Raw genomic sequence first — 18,135 nt, 5'->3', positions numbered from 1 at the left:
GGCCAAAAAGGTAGTTGAGGATGCACAGATGGGTGTTGAAGATGCTACTTCTCTCTTTATAGGTCTGAAGGGCACCATGAGAACCTTGTCATCTCTCAACTCAAGGAGGGAATTGAGGCATTAGATGAGCAATCTGATCGACAACACATGTAAGATTGTCTTAAAGAGTTGCAACAAACAGACGCTATAGAGGACCTTGACAAGCTAGCAAAAGATATTGAGATGGCCAAGGTATGCACTATCAGTATCTTTGTGAGCCCTATCTTGTGTTCAAAGGTACATTTTGGCTTCCATACATGATTTTTGTGTTATGTTTTCCATACCCTTGGCGGTCTTAGGATGTACAACTAGACCATAGCTGACATCCTTATCCTCTTCTAATTGACCATGGCTAGCACTTGAAATATTGTTGTCTTCAAGAACAAAGTCCTCTACTAGATAGTTCAAAGGCTAGGCCTATGTTGACTAGGCTAGGTATCTCGGTGATGAGAGAAAAAAACGACAATGATATTTGTTGTGCTTGCAACATGACCTAAGTAGCTTGTAAGATAATTGCAAGTCATCATATAGTTCTATTGCTACTACATAATTCATACTATAGGTAATGTTGAATTTGGCTAGCTATCGAGGTGACAAGATACAAACACGAAGTGGATCATTGGTGTGCATGTAGCAAAACATGAATAGTTGGTTCTTGGGGGGTCACTATGTATAGATTGTGTATATCACGTGTGTTCAAGGACTATTTGTAAAACTCCTTATCTGTGAATTTTTAACAAATAGAATACACCCTTTTTCTATTCAACTTGTAAATTTTTTTCCTAATTCTATTTTATGATCCCTCCCGTATGTGAAAATGTCAAAAAACATGAAATTTATTATCCCCTTCTGTTGCACTCACGAGATAGTCAAATAATTATTAAGTGACCCCCGCGACGAGAGCTGGTTGGAACATTGCAGTTCAACTATAGAGTGTCTAGGGTTCTAAGGTTCAACTATTGTAGCAAGCCATGCAAATATATAGTTGTCATGGAAAGCCACGCAAGTACATATTCTGGCTATTGTACCACTATATGAACATGGAAAGATCAAGTGTTGCAGAATCTATATAGTTGTTTCTTCAGCTATATAGCTCTTGTAACTAATATATAGCTCCTACATCAGCCATATAGTTTCTATACTAAATATATATATGTTTTTCAATTTCTATATAGCTTGTGAAATTTCTATATATCTTTTGTAATATCTATATAATTATTGTCGTAAGAACATATCCAAAATACTCGGTTTCTTGTTGAAGGAGCTCGTCTTGCACATCGTGCATCTTGTTTCGCCTAAAGCAAGGAAGGGGATTCTGAAGTCCTTGTGAACCTGTCAAAACCAGTCCGTGCTGGCATGCACTGGTTCGATCAGGTTCAGCATGATGTAGAATCTTCTTAATGGGCTTGCCTATAACGAGTGTTGAGCCAGCAGAGGATCACACCCACATTTTTGCTCACACTCATCATTTTTGTAACCATTGATTGTAATAAATGTCTTTCCGACATTGATTTTGAATTGAGCCATTCATTAAGTAACGGGACTCAATTGAGTTTCCAGCTTGTAATCCCGAATTAATTTCACTTGCTGATGTAATTAGTTAGAGATGTTCTCACCTCCAAGGCTGAGGTATATAAGCCAAAGTTTTGTAACCTAAGGGGATTCAGATTATTAATCAAAGTGAGTTTTTGAGCGCCGTGACTGTGTCTGAGAGAGAGTGAGAGAGAGAGAGAGAGAGTCTTATCTACTTGCTACGCGAGCTACGGAGCCGCCATTGGAGAAGCGACACCGCCATTGTGTTAGCAACGGCGAGAGCTACGCACTGATACCAAGAGTGCGCGCTATCGGCTTCTATGTGTGGTAAGTTCCTACGAGCTTCGGTGTGAGTTTTCTTCCAACTCGTGTGTCGGAATAGAGCGTGCAGCATATCTATAGAACCACAACGAGTAGAGCTACACATTAGTACCATCGGGGTCAAGTTTCGGTCACCTGTATTTTTTGGCCTGTCTTCATACGCGTTTACCGCACGGAGTGGTTATAGGTTGATTTTGCAGTTCAAGTCTTAAGGGTGTTGTTCTTACCTAGTGTATAGACTTCCCCTTGAGTTTGAGATCGATTCAATGATTCTAGATCCTGTTTCGTATAGCATTCGTTCGTAGTACGGATTTCAGTCACTTGCGTATTTTAGAACTTAGATTTGATTTCCTTAGTAGTGATTGTCATTAGAAGGTCGAGTAGGTGATTTGACACCCACCTAGTTGTTTCCATGCGCCTGCGGGTCAAGCTTTGTCCTTGTCTGACAAATTCTGTTGTTGGTTGAGTTCTCGCTATTTAGCTTCCGCTAGCGGCGTAACCGCCTTAACATTTGGCGCCGTTGCCGGGAACGAGAGCCCTAAGTAGGTGACCTTAGAATAATCCTACAAGGTGAGTCGTATAAACTACTTTGTATACTTTAGTTAGAAAAGATCTAGGAGTGGTGGACTCCGAAGATCTCGAGAGATACTAGGAAGTGGGGTATTCCTGAGTCTTCCGTGTTGACAATATTTTTAGATTAGCTTAGATTTGTTTGTTGTTTTGTTGGTGTTGAGTAGTTGTTGATAGAAGAAGAATTTGCTAGTCCGTGAGTGATAGTGGATATCTTTAAAATCACAATTACCAAACCCATTTTATGATTAGGAATAGCTTAGGTAGGACTTCATTTGATCCTGATCTAGAGCTAATAATCATTGGAGTATTTGCTTGATGTGGTTGATTGCATGTTAGATCACTAAACCGTCGAGTTAGTAGTGAAACTTGCAATAAACAAAAGTCAGAGAAATTTTCTGTGTATCTGTGAGTTGCTGAGCACTAGAGAAAGCTTTAGGAAGGATTCTGTGCCAAAAAACTGGAAATCTGCAACTTTAGACATCATACGCATATGATGTCTAAATGACCAAACAGAGACCAAAACAGAAATTTTGACTTTACCAGAGTGTTCAAAAGGGGGGTTATACCCTAATTTCATTTTAAAACAAGAGCATTAACACTCAAAGAAACCCGAAAAGACAAGTCGGAGTCCAAGAAACGCAAAGAATAGGAAATTTTGGATTCAGATCTTGTTTTTACATTCAAACCTGACAAAAACACTTGAAACTCAATTGTAAACATTGGAGAAGGCTTAAAACCAAGAATAGTCAAAATCTGGGACAAAAGACATCATACGCGTATAATGTCTTTTGGCACATCCACTGCTTATTTTTGATATCTGACCTGACAAGATTGTTACAAGCACTGTAGAAAGCATAAATATCAAGTTTTGACCCAAATTGATGAAAAAGACATCATACGCGTATGATGTCTTTGACCTAATTTTGGACATATTTTGATACTTTGCTAACACAGACCCATTGTAATAGCTGTCTAGAGGTTATATTTCAAGTTTCATCCCATTTGGATCACAATTGACCCAAAAAACAAGTCAAAAGCGGAAAATTGCCAAGAAAATCCTAAATTAGCCATAACTTGCTCAAACAGAGTTCAAACTGAATTTTGTGAGTGGAAAGAGCATAAGGGGGCTACTGAGAGTGAGCATAACCAAAATAGTCTAAATCTGTGAAAAAAGACATCATACGCGTATAATGTCTTTTTCAGCATAACTGCAACAAAATTCTCACTTGATGAAACAGAAGATGTCCACTGACAAGATTAAACAACTGACCAAGTATCAATCAGTTTGGATCAATTCTGACCACAAAAACTTGGGGAAAACAAATTGTTGAGACGGAAAAGATAAAGTCCTTTAGGGGAATTGATGAATTTGAGATCCGGCAGGAACCTCCAGAATAACCAACCAAAACAAGGGGAACCAGCAAGTGTCATATCAACCGAGGGAAGTGTAAACCAAAGTTGGGTGCAACCATTAGAGCCGATCTTTGAAGGAAGTGTTTCTGATACTTCTTCGGAGAGATCTTACGAGATTTTCACCGAACACTTGGAACACTTCAACCTGAACAACAGAGAAAATATGGCAGCAGGATCATCAAACCCTTCCGCCACAATGAAGCTATTGTTCATAAAATACCAGTACGACAATGAGCAAGGTGCCAAGATCTACAAAGATGGAATGGACCGCTATTGTGTAAAGATAGAGGAGAGACCTAGTGAGCTCAAGGACTTAGTGCCTGTGAGCTATAGCGGAGATAGATATCTAGATGACGAGGGTACCATGTACTCGGTAGTCCTAAACCATAACATTGTGGACAAGTGGGGATTGATGGGCACCAAAGCCAAAGTAGATGAAGAACTGGAGGAGAAAGCACCAATAATGAACTTCCCTGATGCGAGGTTAAAAAGAGAGAATGAAACTACAAGGATCAACACTGATAACATCTATGTGGGGCTATACAAATATAATAATGGGGAGCAGGATCTCTATTATAGATGTGAAGAACCCTACACCGGAGAGTTGACAGACCAAAAAAGACTTTATGTCTTTACCTACACAGAGGGATCGGAAGTGAAAATTGCCGCTTACGACAAGTATGGCAGGCAATACTCAACAATGGGCAAGAAAGAATTAGAAGGATATACATACTTTGGGGGACCACTACATCAGTATTATGTTACTTCTAGCTCACAAAGACCAGCACCAACAAATGGAGGGCAAAACCCAATGACGAAAGGAGGACAAAGAACTCAGGCTACTGACTCTTTCAGTCAACCTCAGTACTCGAAGCCCGGACCAATGGGATCATTACATTCCAGAGAGTCAATGGATACGAATCGAGGTAGTGCAGTTCCAATCCCCACGTATACCACTCCAGGTCCAAGGTTCGAAGCGGAACCATCACATTTACCTCCTAGTAGTAGATTCAGGGCGGGGGAACTGACAAGGGTAACCCATGACGTCCATGATGCTAGAGAAAGCTTAAGCCGGGACACAGGAGCAATGAGATTGGTAGCAGACCATAGACGTATGAGACCATCTCAAGTAGCGAAGTGTATGCCAAAGAAGTATGGTGGTTCGGGAGATCCGTATGCACATGTGTCACTCTTTAAGCAAGTCTTAAGAGCTGAGCAGATAACAGATTTCCATACACAATACGAGGGATTTGGTCTTACTCTAGAAGGTACGGCATTGACATGGTTTCAACCACTGAACATAGGGGGATTCCATGACATTGACCATTTGCTAAGAGAGTTTGCTGAGGAATTCTCAAAACGAGGGATTAAGCACAATACAGTCTCACAAATATATGCTTTTAAACAGAGAGAACACGAAAAAGTGAAGGAAGCTTCACTTCGCTTCAAACAATACATTGAGAGATGTCCAGTACGTGAACGACCACAAGATGACAGACTATCTGTTCTCTTTATTGAGGGACTGAGAAACGACACTCTCAAGAAGGACTTGCACTTGAAAGCTTGTACAAGTTTCGAGCAAGTAACGAGAGAAGCATTGTACTTAGTGGATAACTGTACGGTTTATGGAGAGGTGTCAGCGGATACAGATTTGGCATCCAGTAGCTCCTCCTCCGTAGTGAGCGAGACTACCACTAAAAACAATGTTCAAACAACAACCATGCCAAATGTAGAGCAAATGATAGAAGATGCTCTAAAAAGGATGGCACCATACCAAAAACCATTGCCAAAAACACTGAAATGGTGTGCTATTGAACAAAAATGGACAAACCATCCAACAGAGGAGTGCTATTACAACAAAGGGTATGTAAGGGAGCGTCAGTATACACCTCCTGCTCAATTAGCACCACCTCAAGTACATCCAGTACCTCGATACCCAACGGGAAATGTGTCAGGACCTATGGGGATAGAAAGACGGCAACCGGTATTGGGACAACAACCACCTTTACCAGGAGCAAGACCAGTAGGCATTAGATATGCACCAACCTTAGAGAATCAGGAAGAATAAGCCTTACTGCATGTTCAAGCCTATTATGAAGAATCTGGTGCACACATGTCTCCAACTGTGTATTACCCACCAGAAGAACCCAAACAACCAGAACCATGGGGCATGATTGGGAATGTTGGAATACCAACAGTTACAAGTGCTTCTGATGAAGAGAGGTACAATTTGGACGCAACAACATTGATGTTCATAGCTCATGGAGGGTTAACAGGACAAAGACCATCCTATCCACAAAGGACGAATCAAATGGGACCAAGACTAGTACTAGGACCCTGTTACAAGTGTGGAGGTGACCATCTGATGAATGTTTGCCCACATACGGAAATCATTAGAATTAACGCTTATTGCACTGAGTGTGGGGTTACTCACTTCATTGAGGATTGTTGAAAGAATCCAAACGAAGTGCAAAAGACGACATTGAATATGCTAGAAACTATTCCTACCAGCAGTGGGTCTGAAAATGAAACTCTGATACCAACGCAAGTTGTTACTAGAGCTCAAGCTAAGAAAACCACTAGAGAACCTGAGAATGGAAAGTTAGCGACTGAAATGGTTAGTCCAGGACCGCGGAGTCAGAAAAACACATGGAAAGCTAAAAAAGCACGCATGAAGTTGAGAAAAGAACGTGAAGACGCTATTCTAGCTGAGGAACCAAAGCGAACTAAAGATAGATTAGAAAAACTTGAGAGTCAAAACGGGAAACGAGAGATGAGCCCGGAAAGAACGAAACAAAAGAGTATCAAAGAAACAACGAGCTTAAGCTTAAGGGGATCAGTGCTAGTCGACAAAGTACACGAACCATTGGACGCACTGATGAGAGCTTACGAAGCTAGGTTAAAGAACAACCAAACACAAGAACAGAGGTGGATGACATACCCAAACGCGGAATTGGAAAAGCAGAGACTTGAAATGTGCCAGAGAATGATCGAGACTGCACAAGCCTTATTAGAACCACCAAAAGAAACAATGAATTGTGGAAAGGAAAACCCAATTCAGCAAGAGACTATCGTTTCACGGGTAGCTGAAAAGACTCCCAGTGCACAAAAGCCTGAAAATACACACAAGGATGACCTCATAGTGTTGAACACAACCGATCAGGAGATAGAGAGTTTTCATCCAGTCATACAGAGGTCTTACGGAAGAGATGAGGATTACAATGAATTTTGGAAACAAGTGAGAGAGGCAAACTTTGCAAACGAGCTAGGTTGCCAAGCTAATCAGACAAATTGGGAAAAGGACATCAGGAACCCTCCGATAGTGGAATTTGAGGCAGGATCTCAAGTGGACTTGGATCTGCAATCTTACTGGGGAGATGGGGGCTCTGTTAGAACAACGGAGAGCAAACCTCACTCACTGAATACCTTACCTTTATACTTAGGAGAGTATGAAGCAAAATCCGAGACTAGAGCACTTCCCTCACAAAGAATCTCATCAGAAAAAGTCATGGACTCGCAAGGATTGATAGAGATCTTCTCAACACCAGTGACATGCACTATCACTCTAGCTGAGCTTTTGAGGCTAAGACCACATATGTGGACCACTGTAGGAAAATGCTTGGAGAAAAGACCCAACATCGAGACTGCAAGAGGGTATACAAGAGCTGAGTAAACCACAAAAGAACGCTAAGCCTGTACCCTTAAACAAGGTCGGAGAATATTGCGAAGGTGAAGAGGGGAATACAACCTTACCAGTTGAATTCCAAGGAGTAAACACGATGGCAATACTAGACAGCGGAGCTGGGGTGGCCATTGCTACAAAAGAAATCTGGAAAAAATGGGAGAAACCAGCAATAAGGAAGACTAGGTTGAAACTCCAATTAGCAGATGGACACATGGAGAAACCTATGGGGTTATTAGAGAAAGTTGTAGTGACTTCTTGCGGCATTGAATACGAGCATACTTTTGCTATTGTCGATTTTGGCAAGGAGAATAACTATGATATCATATTGGGAAGACCATTCATGAGACAGTTGAAAATGGTCCAGGATTGGGGCTACGATCACATATACCTGAGAAATATGGAAACCACTACACGTGTGAACCTGAAAGACCATAGCTACAAAGATGTGAACCGAACACTGGTAGAGGAGTTTGATTCAGCTACTTTGGCGGGATCCGAATTTCCAGCTTGGTTAGGTAAACCCAAGGAGTTATGGATGTGTGGAGCCTCGAAATGTGGAAGTCTGAAACGAGAAGAATATGTTTTAGAAAGGGCTATCGAAGACGAAACTTATATAGGAGAACCCTTTCCAGAGGACACGCTTGAACCATTAGAATGGACACACATTCTAGCAACCCTAGATGTTTGTGCAATTCCGGATGGTCCCACAACGAAATTTTGCGACAAGGATGGGTACGACGTGGTTCCGTATTTCATGTTGAGAACTGTACTCGAAAAAGAAACTGAAAAGAACGATACACTGGAAAAGGAAGATGAAGAGGAGGTATTTATCGACATTCCCGATCATCCTGAGTGGGGAAATGAAGCAGACAACGAGTCAACGGACAATTCAAGCGGAAACGAAAAAACTATAACGGATGTCCGATTTTATGATTTTCCGAACCAAACTAAACAACGCCAGAAACGCTATAGAGCAAAGAGAAAAACAAAGGGGGTTAGAACCAATCCGATGCCTAGAATAAGAGGAAAAAATCAATTCCTAATGCTAGTAAAGGCGAAAGATTGTGTTAAGGACAAGATTTCTGGAAGAATGAGAGGCAATGATCAAAAGAGCTTACGAAAAGACAAAAAAGGCTCAAGAAATCAAGTTCAAAGGAATGGAACGAAAACAGAAACAGAAAAATCAGAAAAGAACAAGCGCAACAGAGAATACACGGAGTCCAAGCTAGAACGTAGAAACAAGTACAGAGAGCTCAAGAAAACTCTGAAAGAAGTTTGGACGACAGAAATTGAGAGTGGAGAGCACAAAAACGCCAAAATCAAGGAAAACATGGATGTTCCCTCTCACTATAGGAAATTCACAATAGAGGATAGGAAGGTGGTATTAACCCCACCTATTCGAGAGAGGAAGGAGAACGAATCTTATGACGGACCGGAGGATGCAAAAAAAGTTGATTTAGCAGCTCCAGGTGAGCCACCTAGACCGGTGTACATAGCCACAGATTTGTCTCCAGGCGAGGAAGAGAGACTTTTGAGTCTTCTCAGAGAGTATAGGGATGTGTTTGCATGGTCTTATAAGGACTTAAAGGGAGTTGACCCATCGATATGCCAACACACAATCCCACTAAAACAAGACGCAAAGCCTAGCAGACAGAGACCATACACATATAATGATACGTTTGCTAAGCGAATCAAAGAAGAGATAGATAAGCTAATGGAAGCTGAATTCATATACGAGATTGAACACACCGATTGGGTATCTCCAATTGTGGTAGTACCCAAGAAGAACGGAAAACTCCGAGTGTGTGTCAACTTAAAGAAAGTGAATGCTGCAACAATCAGGGACAATTATCCCTTTCCGATAACTGATCATGTTCTAGAGCGTGTATCAGGGAAAACAGCATACTCTTTTCTTGATGGTTTTTCAGGATATAACCAGCTAGCCATAGCACTGGAAGATCAACATAAAACAGCTTTTGCAACGGAGTGGGGAATTTATGCTTATCGGGTTATGCCTTTTGGTCTAACCAATGCTCCCGCAACCTTCCAGAGGCTGATGACGCATGCTTTCAAAGAATACTTAAGGTTGTTTCTAGAAATATACATGGATGACTTGTGTGTACATTCTCTTCTGAGAGATGAGCATCTAGAACACCTAAGAAAAGTATTTGAGAAATGTAGGACATATCGCATTTGTCTCAATCCTGAGAAATGTGTGTTTATGGTCCGACAGGGCAGAATTCTGGGACATATTGTCTCACAAAACAGAATATCCACGGATTTAGAGAAGATAAAAGTTGTAGTGGATATGCCTAGACCAACCAATGCGAAACAAGTGCAGAGCTTTATGGGACATTGCGGATATTATAGACGATTCATTTACATGTACGCTATAATAGGCCAACCACTTTACAGGCTAATAGTGAACTTTGAATGGACAAATGAGTGTGAGGAATCGTTCAAGAAATTGAAATAGGCACTCATTACTGCTCCAGTCTTGAACTCACCAGATTGGGAGAAGATATTCCATGTGCATATAGATGCTTCGGCATATGCAATAGGATCATTCTGGCTCAGCCAGAAGAAGGAAACATGGATTTTCCTATCTGTTACGCCAGTCGACAACTCAACAATGCAGAGAAGAATTACACCACAACAGAGCGAGAGGGATTAGGAATGATATATGCTATGAAGAAATTTCAGCATTATCTTCTAGCCAACAAGTTTGTGTTTTTTACGGATCACCAAGCCTTGCTCTACCTAGTGAATAAACCATGCAATACCGGGAGAATAGTGAGATGGTTCATTATCTTACTGGAACTCGACTTCACGATAGTAGTAAAGAAAGGAAAAACACATCTTAGAGCTGATCATCTTTCGCGATTGACAAATGGAGAAGACCCTATAGGAGTAGATGACGACATGCCAGACGCGTACTTGTTCAACATAGAAATGATACCGAAGTGGTCTCAAAATGTCGTTAACCTATTAACCTATGGAGGAGAGTTTGATAAAGAAGAATACAACCAGAAACATATTGCTATTCAGCAATCCAAGAATCTTCAATTGGTTGCAGGAAGGTTGTATCAATTGGGAAATGATCATGTTTTACGACTATGCATCAATCCTGAGGAATATAATATATATCTGCGCGAAGCACATGTTCAGGAATGTGCATTTCATTGTTCAAGAAGGAACACATATAGGAATTTGTTACAATTGGGAGTCTATTGGCCAGGAATGAAAGAAAGAGTACATGAATATGTCACTATATGTATTGTATGTTCATCAAAACCGCCAGCAGAGTATTCGACATTATATCAGATAATGATCGCTCCAGAATGGAGTCAGTATATTGTTGAATATCTCACAAATAGAACTTTCCCAGAAGGAACGTCAAAAGCTTGTCAGAAATCTGTAGAGACAGAAGCTAGAGATTACACTTTCATAGGAGATCAACTCTATAAGAGAGGTAAAGACAACCAGCTTAGGATTTGCGCATCAGAGTCTGAGTATGTGATAATCCTGGAGCAAGCTCATGGAGGAGTAGGTGGAGGCCATTTCTCAGGTGATAAGACAACAAAACTTGTCTTAGCCGCAGGAATATGGTGGCCAACATTACATATGGACGCTGAGGAATACGTTAAACGGTGTGATGACTGTCAGCGGACCAAAGTACCACTTAAAAGAGATGATATGCCGCTGTCAGAAGTTTTTTGGAGCAAGGGATTGCGCATATGTACATACACATGCATGGTGCATCAAATAAAGGATTGCCCATTTTCCTTAGCCAGGTGGTTATGTGGGGCCCACATGTGTACAGGTAGGATAGGGTGTACATAGTACATCGATTTTCACCGATACCAGTACTACTGTGTTTTTCTACAATAATGAGGAGTTTATAGCGTGTAAAACTTCTCGAGGAAGCTCGTGGGCCGACGACATGAGGTCAGCGGGTGCGTCAGATGGCATCTAGTGGCATCAGGAGGGCGAACGAGGTCAATATTTGCACGCAGATGAGGACGGACACAACGTGGGTGTTTTCTTGTGAGAGTTACGCAGAAAGGTCATCATTAGGACCACTTTTTGGAGCCACTTCACGTGGTGGCGAGATGCATTATTGGAAAAAAGCTGAGTGCCAGGTGTGCGGATGATGCAAAAAGGTGACAACTATGCACTGCGAGGTCAGTTTTTGGCATGTTCGGGGTCCGTTTGAGGTCATCTAAAAGGCCAAGGGTGCCCAACTAATAAATCTAAGTGTGGGAACTGAAAAAACAGAGAGAAGACTAGAAAAAACGTGGAGAAGAGAGGAGAAACAGCCGCAGGTGTGTTTTTGGTGTTTTTGGAGCCTGTTTTGGCGGTAAACTGCTCATCCGAGGTCGGATTTGAGCACTTTGACATTGTAGACTGGGGTTTTGGGCCGTTCCGGACACGATGGCGCTGTCCATTTTGCCAAATTCCTCACTCTTTTCCTGTTGTTTTTCTGTGTAAGTTTCTCCTATGAGCGAAGTTTCTGCTCTAGTTTGTGATTGTATCTGGCTTATTTTACCTATATTGTGTGAGCTATTTGCCCCATTGGTGTTGGCCCAAGCTCAATTGTATCTAAACATCAGAAATTCTCCTCTTTTGAGCTGAGTTTTTTGGGTGTGTGTGTGTGTGTGTGTCTCTGTGTGGAGTGGGCAAGTGGATAGTTTCTCTCCTCTCACTCTAGAGGTGTGTTCCCTGTCTCGGCCAGGTGTGTTGTGTAAGCCGAGTGGTGCCCCATAGTGTGTGTGTGTGTGTATCTTCCCAAGAGTGTGTGTCGGGTCATTATAGAGGCGCTGTGTGTGTTTTCATCCCGCTCACATTCTTTTGGCGCCCCCACGGAGGATCTTCTTCGAGTACCTTCTGCTTCGAGCTTCGAGCTTCGAGCTTCGGGATTACAGGTTGCAGGTTGCAGATTACAGGTTACAGGTTACAGGGACAGGTACAGATACAGGTGATTCACACAGGTACAGGTACCTGGAGTACAGTGATATACTAGCAGTGATGTCACTTGCAGTTGTTGTGGGAATGCATCACTTGGCGCCTATTTGAGCGCATTGTCTGCTGGATTTTACGTTACTTGTGGAAACTGCCATTGTACGCATTTGTGGAGCCATACTTGGTTGTATTTGGCAGTCCCAGCCATTTCTGAGACTTGGTCTGGAAGATAGTCATTTCTGAGACTTGACTATACGCGATTTGCATTAGCCTTCGTGTGAGGGTCGATAGCGTGAGGTTTTTATTGAGCTGGGGGATTCTCAAATGTGGAGATCCTTTCGGTGATACAGGTAGCTGGAGCACCCTTTTTGTGACCTCGCCATAGGCTATGTACTAGTGAGTCCTACTTGGTGCTCGGGTTCTATTGTTGACAGTTTATGCATACATAGACAGTCTATATTTTGGGTTCCTACTGCTCTACTTCTGGGGAAACTCTGTCGAAATTTTCCCAAGTTATGATGGCTGGTTTTTTGGTATTTTGAGCCATTTATGCTGTTATGCTGCTGAAATTTTGGCAAAATCAGAGTTTGAGTCAGGTGTGCTTTCTTGGGATCTTCATGGTTGGCTTTAATGGATGATCAAAATGGCCCTCAGTTCACTCCTTTTCATTTAACTCAAAGAATTCAGATTAATGTTCATGTGTCCAGGAAGATCTTTTCCAACAGCGCATAGTCTTTATGTTTGGGCCAAGAAGATTGAGAGAGATCCTGGAATGTCCTTTGCCTATTGTAATTCCAATGATCAACTATGAAAACTCATTTGATGTGCATGTGTTTGTCCTTATCTAAAGCTGAGCTCCATTGAAGTTTCTAGGGATTGGGTAGTGAAAAGTTTTGGGTTCTTGCACGTGTGTTCGAAGGGGTTCTCAAAGCATCATAATTTGGGTAGCCATGGCTTTCTCTTATCCGGAGTTTCATGGAAGAAATGATGAAGATGTGGACGACTTTCTGGAAAAGATGGAGGTTGCCTGCAATAGCAACCAGATTCATGACCCTGCGCAGATGTTACGCCTTCTCCAAATTTGTTTGAAGAGTGATGCACGAGTTTGGTCTAAAGCATTTGAAGAGGATTTGCGTGTGGATGATCCACCTGTAAGGTTGAGTTGGGACAATCTACGACATGGGTTGGAAGTGGAGTTTGTGAAGATAGAAGATCCTGACAAAGTGTGGCAAGAAGTACAGGCTTTGGTGCAAAAGGAAGGTGAGCCAGTAGATGCGTACATACGTAAGTTTTCATTGGCATGGGAGCGAATGTGCAAGGCTTTAGCACCACAGGTACCCCCGCCTGACATGATGAAGAAGGACAGGTTCTTGGCTGGGGTTTGGGAGAATATACGTTGGAGGGTGGAGCTAAAGAAGCCTAGGACATATGAAGATGCACTAGAGGTAGCAAGGAACAAAGAGTGGAAGTTGAGGAAAATGAGCCAGTTAGGGGTGGAGTCTTTGCCAATGAGGTCTGAATTTCAGCCTATAGAGTCTTTACAAGGGCGCATGTCAGGGGTTCATCATGAACCAGTGGTTCCTATTACTACTCAGGTTATGCCAGCAATGGTCACTACAGCAGTGCAAGATGATGGGCTAAGGCAAGACATGAGGCAAATGGTAGATTTGATGAAGAATCTCAGCCTAAACATGCTAGGTCAAGTGGGAAATAATCGAGGTCGAGGGAGGTTTGCAAATCAGCCAGGAGGTGAAGAAAGGCCTAGGAATGGTGTTGGACAAAGCAATGGTAGGTTTTGGAGGCAGACGCCCACATGTTATAATTGTGGAGAGTTGGGTCATATCAGCCCGCAATGTGATAAGCCACCAAGGATGGGGGGAGACATGTATCCATTGCCAAGACAGGTGCTAACTAGGTCAAATGATTATGGCATCGAAATTAAGGGAGACGAAGGAACCAGTGGACTGACCCAGGAGGAAAAGGGAAAGACAAAAGTGCTAACTGTAGTCACTTTGGAGAAGGCATCAAAGCTAGAGGATACATTAGTGATGCCTATTGGAAAGAGGACCACAGAGGATAAGGAAGGAAGAAGTGCCCCAGGTCCTAGCAAGAAGAAAGGAAAGAGCCATGAAGGCGAGGATGTCAAGGCCAAGAGGAAAAGGAGAGCTCGTCGAAAGTTTCATGTTTCAGATTTTCCACTAGGGAATGGGCAACTAAGCTATGACTTGAAGGAGGATCTGACGAGCAGGAAGGCAGATGTTACTTTTGGGCAGCTTATAGAGATGGTGCCTAAGCTAAAGCGACAGTGGAAGAGGATGGTTAACCTAATGGAGAAAGAGCCAGAGAGAGGTTCAGTGAAGGTGTTGGCAATGGACGAGCTACCGGACATTTGTCCAATAGTAGATGTGTGGCATAAAAGGAAAAATTTGGGACAAGGTTATGTGGATGGTGGAGCCCAAATATGCGTCATAACACACTCATGCGTTGAGAAGATGGGTCTCACAGTGGCTGGGGTGTCAGGTTTTTGGATCAGATTGGCAAACCATCAAAAAGTAAAATTCTTGGGTGTTGTAACGAGCTTAGAAGTGGAGGCATATGATGCAAAGGCAGTGGTTGATTTTCATGTGATGCCAGCAGGGTTGGGAGCATATCCTATTATACTAGGCAGACCATGGTTACATGCAGTGGGAGCTGTTCAAGATTGGCGACATGGTACGATTAGCCTCTATGGAAAGGCAGGTACCAAGAAGCTTTATAATATGGACACAAGGAAACACTTAGAGGAGCTTTATGAAGATGAGGATGAATCTAGTGATGAAGACTCTTCCACGGTGACAGATGAGGACAGTGATAGCACTACCAGCAGTGATGAGGATGCTGATGTTGCATTTCTTTTGATGGATAAAGAAATCCAGGAGTGTTGTTTAGTCGCATTTGCGAATGAAGTTGAAGATGAAAGTGAAGGGCCTTATGAAGTGATTGAAGGGCTGATGCAAACCAAGGTTGACTTGTTAAAGAAGCAGGAATTAATGACGCAAATGATTAGTGGAGACCTCTCAGCTATGGAGAAGGATATATTTTTGCATATGCTGGCTAGTTTTCCTGATTTGTTCATTACTTCATATGAAGAGATCAGAGGGTTCAAGGGTGAAGAGATGCATATAGAGCTGAAAGAAGGTGCTAAGCCAGTGCGGCAAAGGCTAAGAAGGATGGGTCAAGAGCAAATGGAAGCCTTGCGGGTAGAGGTGGACAAGTTATTGAAGGCAGGGTTCATAGTTCCAGTGGAGACCACAGAATGGGTGAGTCCAGTTGTAGTCAGTCCAAAGAAGGATGGGAAGTGGAGAATTTGTGTGGATTTTAAACCCTTAAACACAGCCACTAAGAAGAACCCATATCCTCTTCCATTCATCGATCAGATCTTGGATTCAGTGGCAGGTTATGAGAGGTACAGTGTGTGTGATGGTTTTTCAGGCTATTTTCAATTGAAGATTTCTCTTAAAGACCGCACAAAGACAACTTTTATTACACCATGGGGCTGCTATTGCTACACAGTATTGCCATTTGGGTTGTCAAATGGACCTTCCTTCTATCAAGAGAGAGCAAATTGGGTGTTGGAACCATTCATTGGTAGTTGTGTTAAAGCTTTTATGGATGACTTCTGTGTCTATAGCAGTAGGGCCGATCACCATGAGAAGCTGCAGATGGTATTGGCTTGATATGATGAATGTGGAGGACAACTAAATCCAAAGAAATGTCATCTAGCACAGCCAAGGGTGAAGTTATTGGGCCACATGGTGTCAGAAAATGGCATTGAGGCTGATCCAGACAAGGTTAAGTCTATTATTCTTCTTCCATCACCTACGAGTACGAAGCAATTGGCAACCTTTATACACAAAGTGAAGTACATGGCACGGTTTATTCCATTGTCTTCGTAGCTTCTTTATCCATTACAGCAAGTGGCAAAGCATGATCCATTGCAATGGGATGACAAGTGTGAAGAAGTGTTTCAAGAGGTGAAAGAGGTGTTAGGGGGGTTGTCAGCCATGCAGGCTCCTGATTGGGAGAAAGTTTTTTATGTAAATCCATCAGTAGGGGATGATGCCATTGGAGCCATGCTATTGCAAAAGGGGAAGAGCAGCCATTATATGAGGCCAGTGTATTGTGCAAGTCGAGTGAAGTTGGTAGCGGAGAGAAAGTTATCGGAAGTAGAGCTAGTGATGGCCAGTGTAATATTTGCTTGTCGACGATTTCGTCATTACTTGCTACCACGGCCTTTTGTTTTCTTGACGAGTTATGCCTTTTTGCCACAGTTAATTAATGGCATTAACATGTCAAATGTGGTCAAGAAATGGGTAATTGAGCTGCAAGAGTTTGAGTTCTCTTTTCTAGTGGAAGATAGTACAAGGGCTACCCTAGCTGATTTGTTGACCTACAAGGAGAATCCCCTTATTGTTAAGGAAGAGGTGGTGAGAAAGGCAGTTGAAGAAGTGCCACAGATCAGCAATGCACATGTGTTGTTCTTTGATGGTTCATACAGAAAGAGCCACGATGCAGCTTCAGGGGGTATAGCACTTTATGATCCAGAGGGGAAGCTAGTATGCAAGAGAGGGTTCAAATTGGATGCGCATAGTAACAATGAGGCTGAATATGCTACATTGGAAGCCGGATTACACATTTGTTTGAAGCATGGGGTTCGAAGGTTGAGCATAAAAGGTGATGCCTTGTTAGTGGTGAAGCAAGTGCTGGGTGTGTGGAAGAGCAAGAACACCTCATTGAAGGAAATGTGCTTTAGAATTAAAGGCCTGTTAAAAAAGTTTGAAGCATGGAGCATCAGACACATTGAACGTGCTCTAAATGGAGAGGCACATGAAGCAGCTCAAGGCATGATTGGGGAGCTATTCGTGTTGAGGACCAATTTACCTCTTTATCATGACCGGGAAAGTTTGGCTCAAGAAGAGGAGTTTTTGCTAACAGGAATCATTCCAAAGGAGATTCAGAAGTCTAAGAAGTATAGCTTTGTGCGTAGAGCATACAGGTACAAATTGATTGGTGATGTCTTATACATGAAAGGGGCTGATCTCGTGTTGAGACGTGTACCTTGGCGGGAGGAGCTTTACAAAGTGTTGGAAGAGAATCATGAAGGTGCATGTGGTGGCCATTTTTCTCTAAAGATCACCTTGCATAAGATTTTGCAAGAGGGGTATGTATGGCCTAGTTTGCACAAGGATGTTCACCATTGGTGTAGGTCTTGCAATAGGTGTCAAGCATTTGGGAAGAGAGTGTTGAAGCCAGAGCTACGAAAAACCATTATGGCGTTTGATGTGTTTGAAAAGTGGGGGATTGATGCAATAGGCCCGTTACCTATCACAAGCAGGGGCAAAAGCTATATCTTGACGGAAGTGGACTATCTCTCTAGATGGGCAGAGGCTATAGCAGTAAAACAGATCACTGCAAAGGATGTGGCAAAATTTGTGTATGATGAAATATGTTGCAAGTTTGGGGTGCCATTAGAGCTACTTTCAGATAAGGGGCCAGGATTTAGAGCTAAACTGCTAGACTTCTTATGCACAAAGATGAAGATTAGGCACCAGCATACCACTCCTTATTAC

This window comes from Adiantum capillus-veneris, chromosome 10, assembly GCF_014529385.1.
Source record: "Adiantum capillus-veneris isolate H3 chromosome 10, ASM1452938v2, whole genome shotgun sequence".
NCBI lineage: Eukaryota > Viridiplantae > Streptophyta > Polypodiopsida > Polypodiales > Pteridaceae > Adiantum > Adiantum capillus-veneris.
This window is presented reverse-complemented; position numbering follows the sequence as displayed.